Source organism: Rhipicephalus microplus, chromosome 5 (genome assembly GCF_043290135.1).
Source record: "Rhipicephalus microplus isolate Deutch F79 chromosome 5, USDA_Rmic, whole genome shotgun sequence".
NCBI classification, from domain to species: Eukaryota; Metazoa; Arthropoda; class Arachnida; order Ixodida; family Ixodidae; genus Rhipicephalus; species Rhipicephalus microplus.
Window position 1 is genome coordinate 163,868,661 of NC_134704.1, and position 27,783 is coordinate 163,896,443.

The 27,783-nt window shown below is 46.6% G+C and overlaps 2 non-coding genes across 2 annotated transcripts; both read right to left on the reverse strand.

The window, feature by feature from the left end:
* Nucleotides 1–12,838: 12,838 nt before the first annotated feature.
* On the reverse strand, nt 12,839–12,910 carry TRNAW-CCA (transfer RNA tryptophan (anticodon CCA)). The gene has a single exon. It is a non-coding gene; the product is annotated as a tRNA-Trp (tRNA).
* An 11,738-nt stretch (nt 12,911–24,648) lies between these two features.
* On the reverse strand, nt 24,649–24,720 carry TRNAW-CCA (transfer RNA tryptophan (anticodon CCA)). The gene has a single exon. It is a non-coding gene; the product is annotated as a tRNA-Trp (tRNA).
* Nucleotides 24,721–27,783: the final 3,063 nt, after the last annotated feature.

Below are 27,783 nucleotides of genomic sequence, written 5' to 3' on the forward strand. Positions count from 1 at the left end.
GCCTCTGTGCTCACTTTTACCCTTCAGCGTCAGCGTTTTATCAAAAAGAAAGTCGCCCTTTTTATGTTTTTTTTCTCTCCACACCGTCCCGCGTCTTCGTCAGAGAAGCAGAGCGTCCGTTCGCTTTGTTATCTGCTTGCGTACCACTCCGGTGGTCGCGACGGATTTCAGAACGTAAGTTCATAGTACTGAGGATTTGTTATTATAACGGGGAACTAAATTAACACTCCTTATTCTGAAAAGATCGGTATTCTGAACTACGTGGTTGTGAAATAATTTTACATTGAAACTATTAGCAGTCTGCACAGAATTTTTTAAAAGTTTGTTAATCTGAAGTTTGTTAATGTGGGGTTCGTTCTACTGAGATTTCATTGTAATCTCATTTGTGCTGCAATCGGATTTGCAAGAAATCCTCATCGAGTTGACCTGAAGTTGGCCAATGTTGCGAAACTAGTAGAACTGAACTGCACATGTCCTGTGGGGTAATAAGTACTAGCGTCTCACGGCTACTTTTTTATCGCTATCAGGACCGATTCGAGTCGGGTTCCGCTACACGGTCAGTCTTAATATTCAGCTTCAATTTGAATCCAGTCATCGTGGTCTAACTTACGCCTGTGCTAAACTTGATCAGAGTAAGTTTGGACTGTGCCGCAGCGATCATTGTTGATACATATCGAGAAATCATATCCGTGTCGGCCCTGATCGCACTGAAAGTGCCTGTATGTTCATCAAGTTGTTGATATATTTCATCGCAATACTCAGCTCGCTTTCTGATTCGGGCTTTGCTAACCCCTTGACACCATTGAGGCTAACGCCTTAGGCGCCTCACACACCCGAAAATAAACTGTCGGTGGTGTCGCCATGAAAAAAAAATTGCTGCATATCGTAGGAGTGAACGATCAGTAGGATGAAGCGTTTGTCCAGATGAATGGTCGCACAGAGACACGGACGGACGAACTGAGATAGGCTTATGGAATCACAGGCAGACAGACGGAAGCATGCACGGACAGACAGACGAAAGGAAGTACGGACGGTTAGACATACAGATAAACGAACAGACATTTCGCCCCGCTCGTCGTCATTCACTCCATGGATATGCCATGAAAAACACTAACACAGTCTTGTGTTATAATAATTCCAAGCACACACACACAAGGCCATCTATTGAGCAAGTCAATCTAGAGATGGCTACATATGGAGGGGAGAACAACCATACATGCATGCTTGTACAATCTGGCATATGCATTGCTTTTGAAATGTATGTTCTGGTATATATTGTAAAACGTTGTTAATTTGAACTCGGTTATTTCAAAATCCTGTTTCATTCGAAGTATTTCTGTAGTCCCGTATTTTGGAATGTAAGTCTGAGCGGATAGTTTGAAGCTGTGATCAGGACAAGTCTGATTAAATCAAAAACTTTGGGTGCAGTGTGCTCATTACCAATTTTGATTTAGCCACAAATACGCGAAAGCGGCAGACCTTAAGAGCCACTAAGCAATGTACTTTAGCAATACTAATGAGTAGTAGCTTACGCACCCCTGCCTCCCTACTTCCATATTGTAAAATAAAATTATATTTAAAAAAATAGCGTTTTCATGATCAACTAAAATATGCACCTGTGGAAAACAAGACCTGCTTCTTTGCAGTACACTTTTGACGTGCGGGCAGCATGTGGCATGCTTCTTGCAAAGTCAGCATGTCACGATATATCCATTTTTTCTGGGAATTGAAAGAAATTGATAAAGCACAGTCTGGAGAAATCTGCGATGTATGCGAACCTCCGAGTACCGGTTGCTTTAGCAATTTGCGTACTTGCACAGCTGGTGGAGTTCTTGCCTGCAATGCCTGCTTTAAAAACTAGAGTCGAAAGCTTCAATGGTGATGTTTTCCAGCCAAAACGCATCGCGAATTTCGCCACTGGTCATTACTTTCTTTATTTTTCTGTGAAAAATGGGCGAATGGTTGCATCATAACGTGCTGACGCAGGGAGGAGCAGGCGACATGCAGCTGCGTGTCACCTTTAGTGGGCTCGGTGGCACGGTCACTATGACACTCAACTCACTGCACACCATTATTCTTTGCGCAGCTACTCGTCGTGGCTTGCTGCCACCGTGGTGCCGTCATAAGTTTCCAGGACTACTGCTACCAGAGCTTGCCGTTTCAACGGCGCCATGACTGCTCTACTGTCGTCCTTCCGGGAGGCTTTGTCTGCGCGGCCTGTCAGGGATACCCTGAGTCTTCATCCATGGGATTCTCTGTCCGACCCTCGACTTCCGTTCGACACCGTTGCTGGTCGGTGGCTACGCCGCTCAAGGACCACGTATGTAGGCCTCAGCCCTGTGTCCGATCCTCAGCGACAACGACAATGTCCGGCTCCTGCTGCCTCGCTTGTGCAGCTGCCCTCGCCGATGCGCATTCTCCGTCCGGGACCACACACACCCTTAACTTTTCCGCACGTGACTGCACCCACAAAAAGCACCGTGACATCATCATTGCTTTCAGTGGGCTCGGTGGCACGGTCAATATGACACCAACTCACCGCACACCATTATTCTTTGCGCAGGTAACAAATCATTTTTCTTGTTTACTAAACCCAAAACTTACCGTGCTCTGTTAGTGATGCCGGGCCCACACGCAGCATTTGCTATTCTTTCTGATTGTGTGGATATCACTCAGTCTCATGATAGAGTGTGGCGATGTTGAGCTGAACCCAGGACCTGCCACTCGTGCCCCTGCCAGTGATGAACACTCTAATGTGCTGCAGCTTCGCGTGAACTAAAAAGCAGCCAGTTAATACTACTCGACGAAATAAAAAGTATTCGAGAAAAACGGGCTGATAACGATGAAATGCTCAATGACCTAAAAGAGAGACTTAAGACAATTGAAGAAGAGTGTCACTCCCTGACGGCAATCAAAGTTGATATAAACAGTGTGCATGAGGCAAATGCACATCATATTAAAAAAATAACTGTGCGCACAGATGACGCAAAAGACAGAGCCAGGCGAAATAACTTAGTGTTCTACGGGATAGATGGAGTCAGAAAAAAATTGGGCAAAATCCGAGGAAAAATTTATCAGGTTTTCAAGCAATCACCTCAAACTAACTATTTCCCCGAGAGACATAGAACGCGCACACAGGCTTGGAACTTATTCACCTAATAAAGCTAGACCAATTTTGGTAAAGTTCACTCATTTTGAAGTTAAAGAAAAAGCACTTCTTTCTAGCAGAGATAACAAACATCTAATCATTAATGTTGCACAAGATTTCTGTTCAGTTATTTTACTAGCCAGAAAAAAACTGGTCGAATTAAAAAAACACAATTTTTCCAGCAGCCTTCGTCACAACAACCTTGTAGCAGGGCAGAACACCTACGTGTATGACCCAGTTGGCCACCAGGTCGTTCTTCGCGGCCCGTAGCAGTTAGCCAGTGGTTGCCCTAATGGTGCTGAGGACTACTTCTCGTTTCTTTTTACTAACATCAGGATCATATCACCAAAGCCTGATATCTTAGTCAGCTTAATTAATTCTTCTGATTCAGACGTTATAGTACTAACTGAAACGTGGCTCAACTCTTCAGTCAATAGCATCGAAGTATTTTCTTTTCATCCTGATTTCAGTGTTTTTCGTACTGACCACGACAGCCAGTGTGCCGGTGACGTGCTCATTGCTACTCAAATAGACCTTAACTGCTTCCGCATGAATATGTCTACGTCACTTGAAATGGTGTTTGTGTGCTGTAAAGCCGCTCATTCGCACGGAATCTGAGGAGCATGTTATTGCCCGCCATATTCCGACTTCACGTTAATTGCCATGTTTCATGACGCGCTAGAATCCCTGAAGACTCAATTCCTTAATGCCACATGTTCTTGTTCGGCAACTTTAGTTTTCCGAACATAGATTGGTCTGATGTAGTCTTTGTCGTATCGAAACAAAACATTGAAAGCAACTTTGACGATACATGTTTAGCGTTTTCACCAACTCAAATTGTCAATGCAACAACAAGGCAATCCAAAAATTCTGCCAATATACTTGATCTCGTATTAACCACCCGTTCCGAGAGAATCACCTCCTTTTAATACCTTGATGGAATCGGCGATCATAATGCTTTTTTCAATGTAGACTGAACCAGCCCACAAAGACAAGCAAAAAAACCCACCTTATAGGATAAGGGCGACTATATCAGCTTCAATAAAGAATTGAAAATATTCTTGCAATAATTATTCAAAGATTTTAATGAAAGATATGTTACAACAAATTGGTTAATGTTTAAATTGAAAATGCATGAGCTGATAAGTACTTACATCCCAGCCATTGAAATTTGTGAACGTAGCACTTCCCGCTGGTTTAATCTTGAGCTTAAAAGGCTTGAAAACAAGAAGCGACAATTTCGCTCCGCAAAACTCGCCAACAATGCCGTGGCGTGGCGAAAATATCAGAACACAGCAAAAATGTACTACTCTGCTGTAGATAAAGCGAAACAACTCTTTAATGAAATAACCTCGCCCAATTTACTCCGCATTAACCCCAAACCAGTGTTGGAAGGTGAGTACCCATGATACGAAAACAAATGCATATCAATATTAGATGATACTCTACACTCTATCGCCTATTATGAAGTAGCTATAGCACTAAACCTTACTTTTTCTTCTGTCTTTACCAGAGAAGCAATTGATAACTTCCCTGATGTATCTCCCCTCAACTATCCTCCCATGGCCAATGTCATTATTTCACCTCAAGGCCCCCAGAAAATCATCGAAATGTTAAAACTTGCTTCATCCTGCGGCATCAATGGCATCAATGCTAAGGTGCTCAAAAACACCAAAGGAATCACCAGTGTTGTTCTTTCTCATATATTTCAGCAATCACTCTCATCCGGCATTGTTCCTCATGACTGGAAAGTGGGTAAGATCGTTCCAGTTCCAAAACCAGGTTTGTCTAATTACCGACCCATATCCCTAACCGGCGTCTGCTCAAAAATAATGGAACATCTAATTCATTCAAAAATTGCTGAGTTCCTCGTCTCGGTTAATTGTTTTCACCCTAACCAACACTGATTCCAAAAAGGACTCTCATGTGATACTCGGCTTGCATTATTCATCCATGACTTAAGCGGAAAGGTAGACCTTAATATACCAGTTGACGCCATTTTTATAGATTTCGAGAAAGCCTTTGACAAAGTTCCCCACAACCGCCTACTACTAAAGCTCTTTCAATCAAACCATAACCAACTTGTCTACAATTGGAATAATGTTTTTCTCACTAACCGTCAGCAATTTGTAGGAGCTAATGATACGTCCTCATCCCTTTCTAACGTCATTTCCGGTGTACCACAGGGTGCAGTTCTCCTCTTCTTAATTTACATAAATGACTTACCCGATAATATTTTATCTAACATTTGCCTCTTTGCTGATGACTGTGTAATATACCGACCCATCACTAACGTTTCAGATAGAGTTACCCTCCAGTGTAACCTACTAAAACTTGGCGAGTGGTGCAGTAAATGGCTCACGGTTTTAAATAATAATAAAACTCACTTGTTTCATTCCACAGATGCCAGAACTTTGCCACTGCTAACTATATAATTAATGGCTGTACAGTTTCTTCCCTCAGCTGTATTAAATACCTTGGTATTAACATTTCACACAATCTAAACTGGTCTTCTCATGTAAGTAAAATAGCTAACAATGCTAACAAAGCTCTTGGTTACTTTCGTCGTAACATACATCTTGCCCCTCCTTCAGTAAAACTACTAGCCTACAAAACTCTAATTTGCCCAAAACTAGAATACGCATCCGCCATGTGGGACCCACCACTAAGTAACCTTAGTAAATTCATTGAACTAATGAAGAACTGTGCAGTTAGATTCATCTATTCTGAATACTCATATCACAACAGTGTTACTACCCTTAAATGTAGAGCAGGATTACCTAACCTTGACGTACGTCGTAAGATTTCTAGACTCATTGCACCACAAAATGTATCACGCATTTCATCATAACTCCCCCATTCAGCCAGCCCATTGGACTTCAGCCCGCACCAGTCACCGGAAGGCCGTCTACCCCCTCCTGCTTGCACCACAGCCCACCATCATTACTTCTTCCCTCAGGCAGCCAGGGACTGTAACGATCTTCTTTCAAGTGTCGTCGACCATTCCAGCACAGATAAATTTAGGAATACTATAGAATCGTTGTTTTACTAAATCTTTATTGTTTGCGCACTCCCTCATGTAAAGCCCTCTCTTGAGGGCCTTTGAGGCATATTAAGTAAACTACTGTGTTGCAGTGAAGATGTCTTGTTTTTCCGCAAACGCGAATTTCAGTTGGTCATGATTTTTTCGCTTTTTTCAGCGACAGCAATTAGACCTGGAATTTGCTCTTCTTTGCGACAAAACTGTGACAAGGTATTGTTGGAAAACATGACCCTTAGAGCCCCGAACTACCCGGCACAGCAAATGACCTGCCCTGATTAATTTCAATAATTTCAAATTCCTTGCATTCTACATTTTGTATGTTCTGTTAATTCGAAAACCCATTTATTTAAAAAAATTCACAGTCCCAGTAACTACGAATTAATGAGATTGTTCTGTACATTACAAGGCCTGTCATTTATGTTAGTCGCATAATCATGTCATGCCATACCAATTGTTATATAAAATGCATACCGCTTAAAATGTAAGTCAATTTTGCTACTTAGTGGGTTGATTCGATGCCTCAAGAGGCACTACGTCTTCAGCGCCGAGAGGTTGTCCTGTTGGCCGTCGCAGGTCGTCAGTCGATTTTTCCCGCAGAGCTTGGCCGCGTGCTCGGCGATCTGTTTGTTCAAGATTGCTATGCGCTTGGCCAGTTTCATGTTGTGTCTCTGATGCATCCACCGCCGCATTAACGAAGGCTGGGCTACCCACACGTTGATTGGTCTTGATCCACGTACGGTGTCTGCGACGTCATTGCGATTTCTTGGGTGAATTTTCGGAGGGCCTTCTTCTGATCTCTCGCCAATTAATTTTAGGTCTGTTATATTTCAGCTGGTTTCGATTCTTCCTCGGACACTTCTATTTGTTCCTGAATAAGCATTTTCATCTTGTTTCAATCCGTGATAGGCACCATCACCAGTACAGCCCAATATCGGGAGCCTCTGATCGTAATGCCGGTCACGCTGTGGTCAGACCCTAAGTCCACCTCTCCGTTTCTCCAGGTAGTGTGCCCGATGACCACGTCAGGTCTGACGTAGCCTCCCCCGTGGCTATTTTGCCTCTTCTGGTCGTTACGTACGGCGCATGCAGGGGGGCCTTCGCATGATCCTCTATTGCTTTGGCTAACGCTTTCCCCCTCTTGGACCGCAACTTATATCCCCACGTTATGAGAGGGGCGTTAGTCACCGAAGATCAGAAGTGGCCTAGTTCCCGCCAACCCTTTCGCCTGGCTCTCGAAGCGGTTGAATCAGTACTGCCATTGCGACAGCCGGCAGTACACGCTCATTACGAATAGATTGATACGATACGATACACGCTCATTACGAATAGAGCACTCTATTTCTCCTGCATGTATTTAGACCAGCGTGTGCTCGCACCCACCCTGCACCATGACATGCTCAGTAGCCGCCACGTTGGTCCGTACGACCACTGTCGTTTCATTCTCTGTGGGGTCAGTGTAAGTGATGTTCTCCGGTGGTCTTGTTTTCCCTTTAGTTTCTTGTAGAACAATTATATCGGGCTTGTTTTCTTGCCCATCATTGTGTAACAGTAGCTCCGCTTCTTTATTGCGAATGCCGCGGCAGTTACATTGGTAAATTGCGATGTGCAGTGGCACCTCAAAACTAACGGAGGCGCTCCAGGTGTCACGATATGCGCCATCATACCAGCTATACAAAGCTGACGCAGTAGGTCATCGAATGTGTAGCCAGGCCTCACCTTCATTGTTACAGTCCTCGTCGTGGAACCTTTATCTGTAATTCTATGCACTCGCCTGTATTCTCTGGGTACTTCAGCGACTTGTCCGTACGAGGCATGCGCTGCACAAACACCATCGTTGGGGACACGATGGAGCCAGAATACTTTTAAGTGCACTTCCTGGTTGTCAGGATCAAATATGAGGCACTTACGGTCTTCCACTTTTACGTCGCAAAACAAAGTTCCTGAACGTAACCGCCCAAACGTGATTCATCTGGAACAACCCCAAGGTGAAGACCTGGGGGAGCATTTCTAGACAAGCCAAAGTGTCCGTAAATTGATCAGCGCGGAGGAGTGTCTTGCCTTTACGTCTCCTTGAAGGAAAACTGTGTTGAACATACATGGTCCTGTCAACAACTGCAGCATAATAACTTAATAATCTGTGTTTTCTATATCAGTGGTTTTGTCTCTGCGACTCGACTCAGCCGCAAACACCGCCCCTTTGGAAAGAAGCATTCCGCATCCACACTGCACGGAAGCCGGAAATAGAGATCCCTTGGGCCACCGAGGCCACTTAGCAATTCAAAAATTACTTGTAACCCACGCGCGCACACACACGCGCACACACCACCGCGGATGTCTGGTGTCTCTAGTGGCCAAGGTACTCTGCTGCTGACCTGCAGGTCACGGGATCAAATCCTGGCTGCGGCAGCTGCATCTCTGATAGAGGCGAAAATGTTGTAGGCCCGTGTGCTTATTTTTTTTTATTTAGGTGCACTTTAAAGAACCCCAGCTGAACGAAATTTCCAGAGCCTTGCACTACGGAGTCTCTCATAATCATATGGAGATTTTAGGACGTTAAGCTACACATATATATCAATCAATTATCAACATGCACACACTTTCAACTAATTTATTTAAAACTCGAAAGCTTGAATGTATACATGGGACACATGTGCGCACTAGCACTATAAAAGGCCAATAGTATACATTATCAATACATAGAGTTTATAATCTCGGAGCATAGAACCGATAAAGTGGAATGAACTTGGTAACAATGATAGCGAAGAGGCACTTACACAGTGATCTTTATTTTTTCAATGAAAAAGGCTTCTAACACTTCAAGTGCAGTTTAATTTGTGCTTCTGCCTAAAATGTTTGTCTCCGAGAATCGTGCGGCACAAGCACCTTTTAGTTTTGTCATTTAGTTTTGGTAATTTTGGACGTGTTTCATTAACCGGTCATTATTACAGCTTTCGGTCTGCCAACGTGCACTTTTCCACAGGATAAGGGTATGGAGTACATGACCCCCGTGGAACATTTCACAAAGGGCCTCTCGTGCTTCTTCTGGCAGCCGCGCTTTTTGTTATCGCACACAGGTTGGCATAGTTTTCAAATGCGAAGCATTTCTTAGTGAACTTTGGCAACGTTCAGCGTATCTATCTATCTATCTATCTATCTATCTATCTATCTATCTATCTATCTATCTATCTATCTATCTATCTATCTATCTATCTATCTATCTATCTATCTATCTATCTATCTATCTATCTATCTATCTATCTATCTATCTATCTATCTATCTATCTATCTATCTATCTATCTATCTATCTATCTATCTATCTATCTATCTATCTATCTATCTATCTATCTATCTATCTATCTATCTATCTATCTATCTATCTATCTATCTATCTATCTATCTATCTATCTATCTATCTATCTATCTATCTATCTATCTATCTATCTATCTATCTATCTATCTAAGAATTTAGGCTCTCCTGGCCTTTTTGATAATGGTATCGATACTAATCTTGTTATGGGATAACATGACTGCATGAAGAATATATTTGACTAGTCATAAGATGAAAATCATAACGTATGTCATGAATGTCAAGACCTATATTTCATGGTCCTGCAGCTCTTGCGGTAGTTTCGTTCACATGGCATGTTGCAAAACTGGTATGGTATGACATGAATGCATGGCGAACACAAACGACAGACCCTAACATGCAAATCGTGTAATACGTGTCATGTAACAACGTGACTACATGTCACGCTCATGATTCACTCGCAGCCGTTTCACTAGCGTCACATACACTAAATTTGGTATTACAGTACGTGAATGAATGACGAAGGTATGTGACTGGCGCAAACATGATAATCAAGAGATGCGTGTCATGTAACATGACTACATGCCATGCTCATGATGCGCTGGCGGCCATTTCGCTAGCTTCATTTATACCAAATTCGCTATTACATGATGCCAATGGAGGACGAAGGTATGCGACTGGTGTAAACATGATAACCATGAGATGCGTGTCATGTCGGAACATGACTACATGCCACAGTTAAGGCACCAATATATTTCGACTTGACGTGGTGCGCCTGCCCGCTGCCATTCTTTTTGTCGCGTCACGCTGGCGTTGCCATGCCAGGTCCAGTACTGGTGTATATAAACAGGCGCCTGCCGCGCTGCGTTGCTTTGACGCATGCGCGTTTCAGCGTGTCCGGCGTCCCTCCATGATGAAAAGAGGAAGACGCGGTGTTGTCTGGGTAACGCATCGGCGTGAAATGCAGCATGTCGCAATTCGCACCTGTTTCCGTCGTGCTGCGGTGACGGACGCTGGCCTCGTTTGGTGTCTCACGTTCTGCTCACGTTCTGCTAACGTAGCGTCGCTATGCCTGACGTGAGCGCGCGTCAACGCTACGTTGAAGTATACTGCGCCCTTCATGATGCGCTCGCTGCCACTTGGATTGCTTCACATATACCAATTTTCGCGTTACGTGGAATCAATGGATGACGAAATATATGAATGGTGCAAACATGATAGTCCGACACACTTGTCATGTAAGAACATGACAATATACCACGCTCATAGCGTGCTCGCTGCCGTTTCACTAGTTTTACATATATATTCAGTATCACGTGACGTGAATAGATGACGAAGGTAAACGACACATTCAAACATAATAATCATGACACGGAAGTCATGTACGATATCATTGACCTCCACCTCTTAACGTTGCGCTGATCTTAAAGTGGCATATCAACATTTCTCACTCGTGCTTCATATATCGTTGATTACCACTGTACATGGCATCTGCCTTTTTTTCTCTATATTTTCGGGTGCGGAAAAAACCATCGGTAACACCGTGCCTGACCGCGACTTTCTCGAGAGTGTGCGAGAACCTATTCATATATGGCACAACTTGTGGACTAATCCCCAAGGGCTGGGTAGCAGTCATCGCTTCCCGTGTTGCACGTTTAAACTTCTTCAGAAGTGATTCAGCAACGGCCGTAAAGACCCATCGAGGGAAGCCAGCAGCTTTTAATCGGCTCACCTGATGAAGAAAACTGAACTTTATGTTGTGTGGGCACAACTTCTCCAGTGCTGACTCCAAGCAAAGAGACGCAATGCCTTTGTTACAATTTTGGAGAGAGCGAAGTGTACAGCAACAGCTCTTTCTAAACACGAGCATGATGAGACCAGTAAAAATGCTCATAGTTCCACGTGAGGCTCAAGTACAAAAACTGCAGACAAGCTTCTTCCGGTAATTCAACAGTGATTGAAAGCCCTCGTCCTAGCTTTACAAAAACGTTTAATATAGATCAGGAGATGTAGGGTCTCCCTGCTTATTTAAAAGAATTGAAAAATCATCAGTGTATATTAAACCTTTGAAGGCTGCCCCCATTTAAAAGCATTATCCAAGTCCCAATATACATCTGCTAAATATATATTGCTGAGAACCCGCGTGACACAGGAATCTATGCAATTTCCCTGTGTTGAAAAAAGGGCTTTTCGTCAAAGATAATAAAGGTTAAATTACAAAGGTTACAAACAACTGGTTGCCGTGGTGGGATGCCCTCAGACCCCGGTCCTAACAGCACCAACCGGTGTAGCCGAATGCTGGAGAGCCCCCGGAAACTTGGGTTTGTCTTCTGGCGCCACCCCTCCGGTAGTGAGAAGGACAACTATGCTTCCAACACCTTCAGCAGTGTCCTCCGCCTCAGCCGCGTCCATGACGTGCTCAGCCATTGCCTCATTCATCTTTGGCCCCGTTGCACTGGCGTATGTTCTAACACACTCGGCTTCGACGTGTCCGAAGCTTTTGCAGTGTGAACTACGGGGGACCTGGCCCTCTCAGAGGACATGCCCTCTGCCTTGGCAGCGCTACCATTGTATCGGACGAGCAGGCACAACCAGCAAAGCCAGTTGTCCATCGATCTTGATTTGGTGCACTATGTCTTCGACCTTGGCGCCGCTAAGAAAGCTAAACTTGTGGTCAAACACTTGCCGGACATGCCCGGGACCCGCCTTCGCTTACGGCTCACCTCAACCACCTTGCAGAAAGCGCCGTCCGTACATCTTCGTCACTCACCCCGCGCAGCAGCCAGTGTATTCGAAGCCGCACCTGCTGGTTCTGTGGGTCGAAGACGAAGCAGCGCCACCCCTTCACCTGTACCTCCTTCAAAACAAGCAGGCGTTTCGTGGGAGCGGCGTCATTGAACGTCTTCGTCCACACGTGGTTAACCTGCGCACCAAGGCTTACAACATCGGGTAGGAGGCCCGTTTTCGTCAGTGCGTCCATAAACCTTCGACTTTGTATGGCCCCGCAAGGACATCACGGTGTAAAAACACGCTGTTGATAACAAGTCGTCATTTTATTAGTTGTAACAAAATAAACTAGTATTCGTTATCCACATTCCTGTTTCTGCGAATGACACTGGCCATGATCGCTGCTCCGCTCGAGCCCATGACCCTGCCATCCAATTAGCTCGGCTGACGGAAGCAGAATGCCACAGAGTCCTCTTTGGGGGGCCTTTTGCACACTCGTGTTAGCATGTTTTGCTCGGCTTTCTGTCGATGAAGCATGGTTAAAGCAACAAGTCATTGTACATAGACAGATAAATAGATATACAGATAGATGAAAACGAAAAAAAGAGAACTTGACCCAGACGTGATTCGAACACGCAACCTTCTGATCTGGAGTGAGACGCGCAACCGTTGCGCCACCGAGTCCATTTTTTTCTCCATGCAGAGTTAAGTACATCGTGTACACAAATTAATACGAACACTTTCGCAAGAAGTAGGGAAAAGCATTTAAAATGCCAAAAACACTTTGCTTAACGTAGTATGAATAAAAATGTTTAAGCGTGACAAGTTTATTCAATACAGGTAGCCACTCTGGGTGCTCTTCACCTGCATTAAGTACATCTTTTATATAGGGTATGCTTACAATAAAGTATTCTCTGGCAGTGTGCACATTAACGTCACGATGACGATATGCCATGCATGCTTTCCAGATGCCGTGCATACTTAACAACATAAATATATACGGTATGCCAGTGTCCCTATAAACAGGTAGAAAACGAATTCCATAAGATGTTAAAGGTAGTTCTTTTTTTAAGTTCGTTGCAGATTGTCCCCAAAAAATAGAGTGTCAAAACAATCTAAATATAGGTGATCAATGATCTCTGGTTTGTGACATAAAAGACAATTAACAGACTATGGAACAAATAAACCTTTTTCCTGTTGCAATGGTTTTACCGGAAGCGTGCTGGTGTGTAGTTGAACAAAAACAAGTCTTTGCTGATGGTAATATCCCATTCTTTAACCCTTTTCAGGATGTTTTTCGCGGGACCTTCTCCGTATATCGTACGGTACATCGGCACAGGTAGCATTACATCGGTTAGGTCCTGGTATAGTTGTCTTCTTGTCACCCCACTTACATACTGTGAAGAAAAACGCAGAATTAGTATACTGAAAGCAGCCACCACTTCACGCAGACAACCATGAATGCCTATAAGCCCAGCACAACAGCAAGATACAACGAATTCGGGTAGATAACAGCATAATCTAATTTGAAGCATAGTACACAACACATTATGCCTCTGATCACGCAAAAAATTAAACCTTGAAACTATTTGCTTGAGAAGTAAGTGGGCTAGTCCCAGCCCACCCGCCTTCACTGAGCGGAAAAGATTTGTACGGCTCGAGCTTTCCCACTTGGAGGCCCAAACAAAAGTGGTAAAAACTCTGTGTACCTTTTGTAAGCTTGAGCGGTTCATGCACAGCACTTGAACATACCAAGTTTTGGCCGCTAGATATATATCGCAGACCGTGGACCTCACGAATATCGAGAGGTTTTTCACTCCCCGCTTGTTCACTTTCTCTCAAGTTTTCCGTCTCTTATTTCCAATATTCAATGGGATCATTATAACTCTGCAATTGTACACCAAGCTACTTCGTCGGCACGAAGCTCCACTTTCTCTCTTCGAAGACGTCAGGACTTTCGTCCCAGGTTCCATGCCAGAAACATGCACTCATATCCCAATTCAAAGCACTGCCTGACCGCTTGCAGTACTTATCTGGTACGCTAACTGTTTCACTAATGCTTTTCCAGCCCTTGAGAAAACAGTGATATCGTCTGCGTATGACATTGATTGATTGATATGTGGGGTTTAACGTCCCAAAACCACTATATGATTATGAGAGACGCCGTAGTGGAGGGCTGCGGAAATTTAGACCACCTGGGGTTCTTTAACGTGCACCCAAATCGTCTGCGTATGACAATATTTTGACCTCACTCGTCATCAACTGAAACCCACGTATTCTGTCATTGCTACCTATGTTCAAACAAAGGAGCTACAAATACAGGCAAATAACAATGCGGAAAATTAACATCTCTGACGAGCACTCCTAGCAATTGGAAAGTTTTCCGTGACTTCCTTCTTGATAACAAGGCTATAGCGAAGCAGTTCCTATGCGACAATTTCACATTTTCTAATATAACACTTCCAACATTTACATGTTCAAATATTGAAAATAGTACCGCATGCACAACACTGTCAAAAGCCTTTTGTAGGTCTAACTTCTCACGGTGTGGATGGTGGTGCCAATTGTTCGATCCTTAATTTCACATGTTTGGTGTGGCCTTTATCACACTTTGTAATCTCTTGGCAAACTCCTTGATAAGAACCATGTAGTCGGTGTTAGTGATGCTTATGGGGCGATAAGCGCTCACCGACAAAAGCTTTACCGGGTCATCACTCTTCGGGATAAGTACAAAATGTGACCTTCAAAAGAACGGCGACATTTACTTTATAAGCCGCTGCAACGAGGCGACAAAGTAACTCCGACAGCTCATCTTTGAATGTTTTGTAAAAGGCTGCACCTAGCCCATCTGGGCCGGGCGTTTTACCTTCAGTCAATTCGTCAATGGCCTTTTCTGTTTCTCCAACTGAAACGGCTGCTCCAGACATTCGGTAGTCTCCTTATCTAGTATAAGCATTATTGACTAGAACTCGCCGTCCAAGACTTATACTCTTGCCGCTTCTGCCCAGCAATCCTCTGTAATAATCGACAACTGCTTTTTTTATCATTTGTTTGATCGTGGTGGTCACCTCCTTATTTTTTATGCATTTTATTTTAATATGGGATGCCTAGCCCTTTTCTTAGCACTGTGAGCGTTTCGTCGGTGTTTCGCCCATCCAAAAGTGCTCTGCGCGTGCGCGTATAACTGCTCCTTTGTATTTTTCTACGTCCGCTTTTTCGAGCTGTTTTTTCACTTCTATTATCTCTTTCGCTAAGGTGTCTGGTCCCGTGCTCTCAAGTGACAACAAGAGTTTGAGGAACGAGAGCAATTTTAACTTCTTGCTTGAACTCTTCCCATGCAGGGACCAATCGCCCCGACTCAGTCAAGAGTATTTTATCGATGAGCATTTTAACCTTGTCCACGAAGACTTCATCACTAAGTTATTTATTGTTCACTTTCGAAAACTTCCACGAAAAGATTGGCTTTTTGTTTTTCGCACCTATCGTAAAAATTACGGCGCTATGGTCACTGAAGGCTACCGGTTTATGCTTACATGTCTTACATACCGGCACTAGTGCTTGCAATACATACGCTCTGTCTAATCGGGCACAGCAATCGTGCTGGAAATGCGTTTACTTAAGGCCATTTCCATTTAGCACAGTATTGCCAACATCTTCTAACCCCCTATCTTGCATAAGCTCTGACAACAACAAGGCACTTTGATCACGTGTGGTTAGCCTTTTGATCCTATCTTCTCAGAAACACACACAATTGAAATCGCCGAACAGTATCACATGTCTTTCACATTTTAAATACTCTTCGACGCGTGCAAAGAAGGGTAACCGCTCCGTTGGGCTGTTCGGTGCATATACAAAAATAATACGTCATTTCTCAATAAACTCAACAAAAATACAAGAGGCAAGGCGGCCACCATTGGTAGTATGAACGCATTCTTCAACTAACCCTCAAGAATTGCGCAAGAAGAGGGCGCACCCCCCCCCCCCCCCCAAAGGTACCAACACAGTGAGAAATACAAACATTAGAGCGGCGCCTAAAAGGTTCGACCATACAGTCCGCTTATTCTTGGCTTTCGACCTTCGTTTCCTGTACCGCTACGACATTGAGGCCTTTCTCGAGAAAGAGGCGACTAACCTGATACTGTACTTCTTTCGTCTAGAGCGTAGGCCACGAACATTTAAGGTAGCGCCACGTAACTCCGTTTCATGCTGTGAAGGCCGTGCGAACGATAGTGCAGACTGCATGGTTCTTACCTCCCTACGTGATACAACCCGGGCTGTCACGGTAGAATTTGTGGGTATACACAAACAATCTTGCCCCCTCCACACGCTTTATATAATGTTGAAGCCATCTTTGTCACATTCCTTTCCACCTAGTAATTTTGCTCCCTTGTTGAAAGTCTGTCCCCCGTGGCTACGAGGGTGGCTTGGGCGGTGGACGCGCGCCCGCCGCGATGTTCAGCTTTGTGAACCCGGAGCTGAGTCGCCTGTGTGCTGGTGTTTTGGCTGCCGGCTGACTTCCAATCGTTTTCTGTTGTCCTGCGTCCTCTGTAGTGCCCTACTCACGTGAACGCTTTGCAAATGCCCCCCCCCCTAGTGGCGTCCATGACTTAAAATGTTCGGTCGACGTCACGGTACTTTCGTCCTTCTCGTCACGCTTTTTGTCTGAAGGTACGATGCTAAGGTCCTTGCTCTGTTGACTGATACGACCGGTTTGCTCACCCTGAGCTGCTTCGCATCCATCGTCATTGGGGCCCTTAGAGAGGGGCGTGAACACCGGAGCTTGAGTCTTGCGGCCGGTGGCTTCTGCATCAACTTTGTCCATTACATATTCCGCGACATGATCACCAGCCACAGGCTCAGCCACAGGACCAGCCACAGGCTCAGCCACAGGACCAGCCACAGGCCCAGCCACACTGGTGTAAGTCTGGACACATTCGCGCTCTTCGTGCCCATAGCGTTTGCACCGGTCGCAGCGAGGTACGCGACAGTCCCGCCGTATATGGCCTGTTCGTCGGCGCCATAAGCAAAGTGGCGCCTGTCCTGGCACAACCAAAAGCGTGTTTATGTCACTCACTTGGAGTTGGTGTGGCAAGTCTTCGATGGTCCCGCCATTTTTCAGCTGCAGGTTTACTCTCCTGGTCCAGGATCAAGCGATTCGGTGGACGCGGCATAGTTCTTTCGTTACTTCGGTCACTTTTCCATTGTTCACTAACGCGGTGCGCACGTCTTTGTCTGGTACATTACGTAGTAGCCAATAAAGATTTAGCCGCACATAAGGTTATTCGGGTCAATGAGGAGGACGCTTTTACATCATCTTTACGTCGCTAAGCGCTAGCATGTTCTTCGTGGCTTGGGTTGTAGTGAAAAACACAGCCCTGTTATGCCTGCGAGTCCACAGCGAACGGCCGTGCCTCTGAAAAAGGCAATCTGTGTCAAGGCCAGCGAGCCCGCCTGACGCGATCAACAACTCAACGGCGTCAGCACGCCACGGCGCCTTCCTGTCGGCGCCTTTCTGTCGCCACGTGCAGTGAGTCAGCGCACGTGCAAGAGAGCCCGTCGAGTAAACAACTGGCGTCTTCATGTCTGGGGGTCTGACGCGGCCCAGCGGCGACCCCATTGGAGGAGTCTGCCCTGACGACCAGCGGTGCTTCTGATTGGACATTTTGGTTGGACCCGGTGCATATAAAAGAAGCCCTGCGTCGCGTCGCGATCGGCGGTCCTAGGTGAAAGCTGACATGTGTGTCAGAGCGGACCCGTTTGAGAGCAGACCTATGTGTTAGAGAGGAGAGCTCGGCTCTTCGAGTCTCTGTCGGCCCCAGTGCCGAATTTGTAACGCCTCTGTATATATGCTGTACATAAACCTTGTTTAACTCACCGTCGTCTCGTCCGCTCGTCTATCAGCTCTGCGCAGAAGCAGTCGCGAGCTGAGAAACCTACGCTACCAAAACGGCTGGTGACCTCCCCGGCGGAGTTCGAAGCAGTGGCGCCTTCGGGACCGTGTTGGCGACGCCGTCTTTCGAAACAGTGGTTGCAGCGGTGAGATTTCGAAGCGCCCTTCGTAACGTCGTCGGAGGTGCGCTTCGCAACAGTGGTTGGCAGCTGCGAGATCGGCCGGCGTCAGCGACATCGATGCGGTGAGTGCCTGATGTTTTCCCCTCAGGTCACCAGACTACTCTAGCTCAGGTTATAGTAGTTTAGAGAAGGACTGTGTGAAGCATTAGAGTGAGCTTTGATCGTTTCAAGCCAAGTCGAAGCGCTTTGAAACCAAAGTTAATGCGGAGGGTGTAAACACGGGAGTGTGAAAAATTGCTTGCGCGTCTTGCTAGTTGACTTATAGTGGGTACGGCAAGTAAATTGTTAACAGGGGCAAACAGCAAGAGGCTAGTGTGAACGATGGAGAACCTTAAAGTGAAGGAACTCATCGAAATTTGTGAGGAACTCGGCATTACTTTGGGCCGTGCGAAACGAAAGCAAGCGATCCTTGAGATCATGAAGCATGAGGGAGTGTCGGCTGAGGAAGTCGATGAGGCCTGGGTGGATCTCAAAGCACGCCGCGAGGAGGCTGAAAGGCGAGAAGCTCGCGAACGTGAGGAGGCTGAAAGGCGAGAAGCTCGTGAAGAAGCTGAAAGGCGCGAAGCTCGTGAAGAAGCTGAAAGGCGCGAAGCTCGCGAAGAAGCTGAAAGGCGCGAAGCTCGCGAAGAAGCTGAAAGGCGCGAAGCTCGCGAATGTGAAGAAGCTGAAACGCGCGAAGCTCGCGAAGAAGCTGAAACGCGCGAAGCTCGCGAATGTGAAGAAGCTGAAAGGCGCGAAGCTCGCGAACGTGAAGAAGCTGAAAGGCGCGAACGTCGCGAGCGCGAGGAGGCCGAGAGACAGTAGCGCCTCGAGTTGAAACGAATATAATTGGCAATCCTACAGTGTTCGCAGGCGCCTAGCGTGGCTTCTCCAACGATTCAGGTCAGCGGTTTTCGAGTTCGGGACCAACTGCCACCGTTCGTAGTAGGCGAGGACATGGCGAAGTATCTCGTCAAGTTTGAACAAGTCTGTGAGCGAAACGCTTTAGAGCGGTCTCTTTGGGCGCGGAACCTGTTAGCTCTTCTTCCCGGCGAAGTGTCCGACGCGTTAACTTGCTTGTCGAGGGAAGCGTTTGAGAGCTATGACGAGGTTAAGGAAGTGCTCTTAAGACGTTATAAGTTGTCACCCGAGGCTTTCAGGCAAAAGTTCCGGTATGCTAAAAAGGAGAATGAGTCACACGTTGACTTCGCGTTTCGTCTTAAAACCGATTTAATTGAATGGCTCAAGGGCGAAGGTGTTTATGACGACCGCGATAAAGTGGTGGAATGCGTTGCATTGGAGCAATTCTACCGCTGCATCGAGGAGGATGTCAAACTTTGGCTGCAGGACAAACTTGGTGAAGTACAGCTAAACAAGGCAGCAGAGTTAGCTGAGGAGTATTATACTCGCCGAAAGTTGCACAGCAGGGCAGTGCGCGTTGAAAAGGATGAGAGAAAAGAGGGCTTTTCAAAGAAACCTGATCAACGGAGACCCGCTCCGCATCGTAATTTCAAGAAGGACCCGTCTCTTACGAAGGACAGTGTAGGGGAAGGGCAAACAGAAGCGGAGAAATCGAGTGAGGTTTCTACCACACAGGCATTTGAATCGGAAAACAAACGGAAGCCGCTAATCTGCTACAACTGCAAAAAGGAAGGACACATCGCGAGAAACTGCCAGGAAAAGTTTGCCTTCGCAACGATTCGAGAATCAGAAAAAACATGCGATTGTTGGAGCCGTATCTCCAAGAAACTATGGTGAATGAGAAAACGTGCCGAGCACTTAGAGACTCAGCGGCAACCATGGACGTTGTCCATCCTTCATTGGTGTCTCCGGATGACTTTACAGGAGAATGCGCGTGGATCAGGCAAGTCGCCGAGGAGCAGAGTGTTCGCTTACCAATCGCCACGGTTGTGATTGAAAACCCGTTCGGTAAGCTTCGCACCGAAGCGGCTGTTGATTGATTTGATTGATTTGTGGGGTTTAACGTCCCAAAACCACCATATGATTATGAGAGACGCCGTAGTGGAGGGCTCCGGAAATTTTGACCACCTGGTGTTCTTTAACGTGCACCCAAATCTGAGCACACGGGCCTCGACATTTCCGCCTCCATCGGAAATGCAGCCGCCGCAGCCGGGATTTGAACCCGCGACCTGCGGGTCAGCAGCCGAGTACCTTAGCCACTAGACCACCGCCGAAGTGGCTGTGTCTGCCGCGCTAAATGATCGTTTTCCTTATCTTTTCTCCAACAACTCAGAGCAGCTTCTCAAAGAGCAGGGCAAATCGTTCTTCCCCAACTTAGCGTGCATGGCCCTCACGCGATCGCAAGCGCGGAAGCTTTCGCGGAAGCTTGACCTTGTTCAATGCGGTGAACTCTCGAATGATCTTGTCGGCGGGTCGCCGGAACCTCAGAAAGGAAATTTTCTGCGTGAGTCATGTGAGCAGTCACGCGAGTGGCCCGTCGCCGAAGCGACCGGCGCGGTATGCGTAGACGGAGACGACATGGCGCCATTGAGTCAGAGCGAGAGGGTTGCAGCGCTCTCGCCTGTAGCGGAAAGTTGGAGAGAGCTGCCGAGAGTTGATCGACAGACGCTCATTCGAGAGCAGCGTGAGGACCTCTCGATTGAAGCGCTAGTGGAAAGCCACAAAAAAGCTTCACAAGTGCTGTCGAAGGAGCACTACGAGAAATCGGTGAAGAAGCGCACTTTTGAAGTAGGAAGTCAGGTATTGCTGCGGCGGCCGTCCAAAAAGAACAAGCTTGAGGTTCATCGGGAAGGGCCCGCAAAAATAGTATCGACGCTTTCTGATATCAATTGTGAAGTTAAAATAGGAAGGCGGCCAAACAAAATTTGCAACTTGATAAAACCATACGTGCAACGTCAAGCGGTCGTCAATCAGCTGTTGAATGCTTCAGAGGAAGAGGGAGAAGAAATTTGGAGTTCTAGTGATATATTCGAAGGGGGATCGAAAGTAATCTGGGAGCAGATGAACCTAGAGCCTAGGTTAAGTGAAGTCCGGAAGGAGGACCTGAGAAAGATTGTTTCCGAGTTTGGAGACGTGTTTTCGGACCGCCCCGGAAACACGAGGGTGATCGAACACGATATCGAGCTAAGCGGTGAGGAGTCAATCCGTAGCAAGCTCTATTGTTGTTCCCCTGTGCAACGTCGCAAGTCTGAGCCGCTCTTGGTGCCGCATAGATATCGTCGCCTAAAAGTGGCCGGTTACTGAGGTGGAGCATGTTGCTCCACAGCGCAACTTTGACGTTCGCTATCAAAAAAAAAGGGGGGGGGGAAAGCTAAACGCTAATGCAGGTGCATTGAGCAGGGCGTTCTAGCTAGTACCTTCTCAACCTTTCGGTATCTCGCTGGCGATTCGGGGCAAAATTTTGACCTCATCACGACCTGAGCTGAGCGCTCTCGTCCAGAATGAGCTCAAGGAGCCAACTTTGTTGTATTCTAATTCGTTGCGTTGTTGTACGTGGGAAAAAAGAAATTTGAGTTGTCATTTTAAGAGTCTTGTGTTTCACATGTGCCTCTTGATGTAGAGGGAACGAAATTCAGATAGACACGTAGATGGGTATATGTTGTACTAGACTTTGTCTGGTGTTCTGTCGGGTGACCGAGGGCACTTGCTTGTGTCGTGTGTTGTCTGTTGTCGAACCGTCTTGGCAAGTTGCAGAACCATCGACAAGTGCTGAAACCAAAGATCGTCAGAAGAGACGAGCGAAGCTGGTCAACAAGTTGTGGCGACAAGCCAGTGGAGCTGGGGTCCGTCCTGAAGAATGGGATGTGTTCCCGGAACAGAGTCTTGAGCTGCATTCTCCCCATGGCCCTGGAGGCGAACCTGGAGGGACCTGGCGAACGAGCGCGCCTGACATACGAGCCCCGTGGAAGCAGCTCGTCTTTTCGGCGCATTGTCTGGCGGCGGGGGTGCTGTTATGCCTGCTAGTCCACAGCGAACGGCCGTGCCTCTGAAAAAGGCAATCTGTGTCAAGGCCAGCCGCGAGCCCGCCTGACGCGATCAACAACTCAACGGTGTCAGCACGCCACGGCGCCTTTCTGTCGGCGCCTTTCTGTCGCCACGTGCAGTGAGTCAGCGCATGTGCAAGCGAGCCCGTCGAGTAAACAACTGGCGTCTTCATGTCTGGGGGTCTGACGCGGCCCAGCGGCGACCCCATTGGAGGAGTCTGCCCTGACGACCAGCGGCGCTTCTGATTGGACATTTTGGTTGGACCTGGTGCATATAAAAGAAGCCCTGCGGCGCGTCGCGATTGGCGGTCCTAGGTGAAAGCTGACATGTGTGTCAGAGCGGACCCGTTTGAGAGCAGACCTATGTGTTAGAGAGGAGAGCTCGGCTCTTCGAGTCTCTGTCGGCCCCAGTGCCGAATTTGTAACGCCTCTGTATATATGCTGTACATAAACCTTGTTTAACTCACCGTCGTCTCGTCCGCTCGTCTATCAGCTCTGCGCAGAAGCAGTCGCGAGCTGAGAAAGCTACGCTAATAAAACGGCTGGTGACCTTCCCGGCGGAGTTCGCAGCAGTGGCGCCTTCGGCACCGTGTTGGCGACGCCGTCTTTCGAAACAGTGGTTGCAGCGGTGAGATTTCGAAGCGCCCTTCGTAACGTCGTCGGAGATGCGCTTCGCAACAGCCCATACGTGGTTCAGTTGCAATGCGCTTAAGGCAATTACCTGAGGCAGCATACCCAGGTGGACCAAGGCATCGCGTACATCTTCAGCATGATAAGGTAGCCTTGATATCTTCGTGTATAAAAATAGTATTCTGAACACACGCACCTGTGGGCAATTGCGGCAGCACGACTTTGTAATCATGTTTTTCATCGGCAGCAATCCTGTTTCCACGGTCATCTGGGCCGCTGAAACCGCCCCCGATGGAGCACATGATGCACACGTCAGTACACTGCGGTGGCCGGAAGTGGAATCCTTGCACCACCAAATGACCTTAGGGTGGCCGTTCGCACAGAGGTGGCAGCATGTTTTGCTCGGCCTTCCGTCAATGAAGCACAGGTAAAGTGACAAGTCATCGTAGACAGACAGATAAGTAGATAGACAGATAGATGAAAGTACTTAAAAGGAGAATTTAACGTGGACGTGATTCGAACACGCAACCTTCTGAGCTGGAATCAGACGCGCTACCATTGCGCTACCGAGTTCACTTGGGGCGGCCGTTTGCACACACGCAGTAGCATGTTAGCTCGGCCTGCTGTCGATGAAGCACAAGTAAAGAAACAAGTCATTGTAGATAGACAGATAAATATATATGTATAGATGAAAATGAAAAAAAAGAAAACTTGACCCGGACGTGATTCGAACACGCAACTTTACGATCTGAAGTGAGAGGCTCTAACGTTGCGCCACCAAGTCATATTTTTTTTGGAGGGGGGGGGGGGCTTTTGCACACCCGTGGTAGCATGTTTTGCTCGGCCTTCTGTCGAAGAAGCACGCGTAAAGGGTCGAGCCATTCGATAGACAGATAATAAGAGAGACAGAGAGATGAAAATGGAAAAAATAGAACTTGACCCAGACGTAATACAAAAACGCAAACTTCTGATCTGGAGTCAGACGTGCTACCGTTGTGCCACCGAGTGCACTTAGGGTAGCCGTTCGCACACACGTGGTAGGATAATTGGCTCGGCCTTTTATCGTTGAAACACAGGTAAAGTGAAAAGTCGTTGTATATAGACAAATAGATGGAAATATTGAAAAAAATAGAATTTGAGCTGGACTTGACTCGAACACGCAACCTTCTGAGCTGGAGTCAGACGTGCTACCGTGTCGCCACCGAGTCCACACAGGGTAGTCGTTCGCACACACGCGGTAGCATGTTTTCTCGGCTTTCTGTCGATGAAGCACAGGTAAAGGGACAAGTCATTGTAGACAGACAAATAAGTAGATAGACAGATAGATGAGAATAATAAAAAGAGATTTTGACCCGGAAGTTATTCGAACATGCCGCCTTCTGATATGGAGTCAGACGTGCAACCGCTGCGCCACCGAGTCCACTTAGGGTAGCCGTTCACACACACGCGGTAGCATGTTTTGCTCGGCGTTCTGTCGATGAAGCACAGGTAAAGAGACAAGTCATTGTGGAAAGACAAATAAGTTGATAGACAGATAGATGAAAATAATAAAAAAGAGAACTCGACCCGGACGTGATTCGAACACGCAACCTTCTGATCTGGAGTCAGACGTGCTAACGTGTCGCCACCGAGTCCACTAAGGGTAGCCGTTCGCACACACGCGGTAGCATGTTTTGCTCGGCCTTCTGTCGATGAAGCCCAGGTAAAGGAACAAACCATTGTAGACAGACAAATAAGTAGATAGACAGATAGATGAAAATAATAAAAAAGAGAATTTGACCCGGACGTGATTCGAACACTCAACCTTCTGATCTGGAGTCAGACGCGCTACCGTTGCGGCACCGAGTCCGCTTTTGGTAGCGTTTCGCACACACGCCGTAGCATGTTTTGCTCGGCCTTCTGTCGATGAAGCACAGGTAAAGAGACAAGTTATTGTAGACAATTGATTGATTCGTGGGGTTTAACGTCCGAAAACCACCATTTGATTATGAGAGACGCCGTAGTGGAGGGCTCCGGAAATTTCGACCACCTCGGGTTCTTGAACGTGCACCCAGTCAATGTAGACAAATAAGTAGATAGACAGATAGATGAAAATAATAAAAAAGAGAATTTGACTCGGACGTGATTCAAACACGCAACCTTCTTATCTGGAGTCAGACGTGCTACCGTGTCGCCACCGAGTCCAGTTTTTTGTTTATTACCTGTTGGGTAAACAACATACAACACAAACAACACTGATGGTAAAACCACACCATGAACCACGTACATATGATGACATTGCTGTAAACCAGCGGAATGCTGGTATCGTCGGATTGAAATTCTGGTAACGTGACCAGTGGCTCTACTCTTAAGAGCCAGTCGGGTGGTCTCGGTACCGCTTTGTGAATCTCAACAAACCAAAAGACGCTCTCTCTGAAGTAGGCTCGAGCAGGCCGTGCATCTATATCAAAATGATAGCGTGCCATTCTTGAACGCCAGAACGAGTGGAAGCCCATGAGCATAATTGCGTGTAATGGCAGCCCATCTTCATCCTGTACACTCAGGAACCGAATCCCGTGTGGGTTCAACGGGAATTCTTTCTTAAGAGCTCTTTGCAACCCATCCCAAAAATAGACTCCTTCCCTGCAATGTAAAACACATGGTCTATGGTTTCTGGGAGCTTACAAATTAGGCAATGCGTGCCCTAGGGCAAATAGCATCCTTTACCTTCCAAAAATTTTTCCACAGGCAATGTACCAGTATGCAACTTAAAGAAAAACGTTTTGGCTCCAGGCTGTACATACATTTTCTTCACTTTCTTCAAAACGTTTGTGCCTAGGCCTTTGCCGTACAGTGTCTTGTACAACGTCACAGGAAAGACAATGTCGCATAAAGCGAAGTACAGTTCTTTTCGTTAAACAATCGCAAGGTATTCTGTTGAAAACCGAACACTTAAATATCTCATACTAGACACTATTTCTTTGTAATAGCCCCCTATCCCTCTTACACTCTCTTCTGTGGTCACAACATATTCCGGCAGATGCCAGCCTAGTCGCAATTGACATAGGGTGTGCAGGAAGGGATCGGTGACGTCTCGAAAAAACAAAAACCGATTAACTAGCTGCCGTAGAAATAGGTGACCTAACCCAAGTCCTCTGTCTTTCACTCTTCGGAACAAGTTAGTACGGCTGCAGCGTTCCCATCCTGAGGCCCACACAAAGACGGCAAATATTCTGTGTAACTTCTGCACATTCGTCCTTGAACAGTGTAGTACCTGCATGACGTATCACAGCTTGCTTATAAAAAATAGGTTGCAAACGATAGCTCTGGCGAAAGACGACAACGTGCCTCCTTTCCACTTCTCCCCTTTTTCTTGCGTGTCCTTAATTTGGCCTTTCCAAAACTGGTCGCTCTCACGATATGCGCCAAGCGGGATGCCTAAGTACTTGCCTGGGATCGTTGCCCAGGGCACGTTAGCGAAGTGGTCTGGCTTCGTTGGCCACGATCCATGCCAGAGCCCCAAACACTTTGACCAGTTAACACAGCTCCCAGTAGCTTGACTGAAAGCACACACAATACCAACAGCTCGTTTAATGCTGTCTTGATCCCTTGAGAGAATAGCCACATCATCTGCATACGCCAGCAGCTTGACTTCAGCTGCCTGCAACTCAAAACCGTGAATTTCTTTGTCGATTATTTTCAAGCACAGCGTTTCCGTATATATACAAGATAACAAAGGGCTGAGTGGGCAACCCTGATGAACCGAACGCTGCACGTTAATGGGGGCCCCAGATTCTTATTCACAATCCATCTCGTCGTGCAGTCCCTGTACGCCAGGGCCACTCCCTCGCAAATAACAGAAGCGAAGTTAACATGGTTTAACACAGAAAACAAAATTTGGTGATGAACACAATACAAGGCTTTTTCTAGATCAATCTATAACATGGCAACTTTTTCATCGGAATAATCACAGAAATCTAGAACGCTGCGTGCGTTATGATATTTAAAGTGATGGAACGCAATTTGATGCCGCACGTTTGGTGAGGCCCCACGATGTTCTTGATCACTGCTCGTAATCTTGAAGATAATACCTTCATGTAGATTTTATAGTCTATGTTTGTTTGGGCTATAGGACGATACGCTGAGACAGCTTTCAGTTTACGTGAATCCTCTGTTTTTGGTATCAGAACCGTATGGGACGTCCTCTAGGATGGCGGCAAGATATTTAATTTGTAGGCTTCGTTAAATATTCCTGTCAAAATAGGGCTAATTTCGTGCTTAAACTCTTTATAAAAGGCAGCTGTGAAACCGTCCGGACCGGGTGACTTCCCTCGGTGTAACTTGTCTATGGCAGCTTCTACTTCAGTCACAGTTATCGCACGCTCCAAGCTCTCTTTTTTTGTCATCCAGACAGAGTAACAACGGCAGAAATTCAGTCTGGAAGCTCACTGAATTTGCGTCGTGCAATGCGAACAACTCGCGATAATGGTCCGTGAAAGCTCTTGTGATGCCTTCAGTATCAGTTAATACATTACCGCCCCGCTCCTTCTCACGTACGCAGTTTCTTTCCGCTCGGGCTTTTTCCAAGCCTTGAGCGCGTTTCGACGGCATTTCACCTGCTGCAGTGCCCTCTGCCCTTGCCCTAACCAGCGCGCCCCGATAACGCTCTTCATCCAGCTGCTCTAATTTTCTTTTTACTTTTCTGATATATTCACTGCACTTTCCCGGGGCTCGGCACTCGTGCATGAGTAACTTGTCGAGTAACACCCTCAACTCAGTCTCCTTTTTTTGCCTCGTACCGAATGCTCGTTGCCGTATTTATTGCTTTAAGTTTAAGCTTTTATTTGCAAAGTTCCCACTGTTGCCAAAGGCACATAGTTTCGCTGGGGCTGATTTTAATAATTTCTCCTTTCACCTCCCGAGTATAAATGT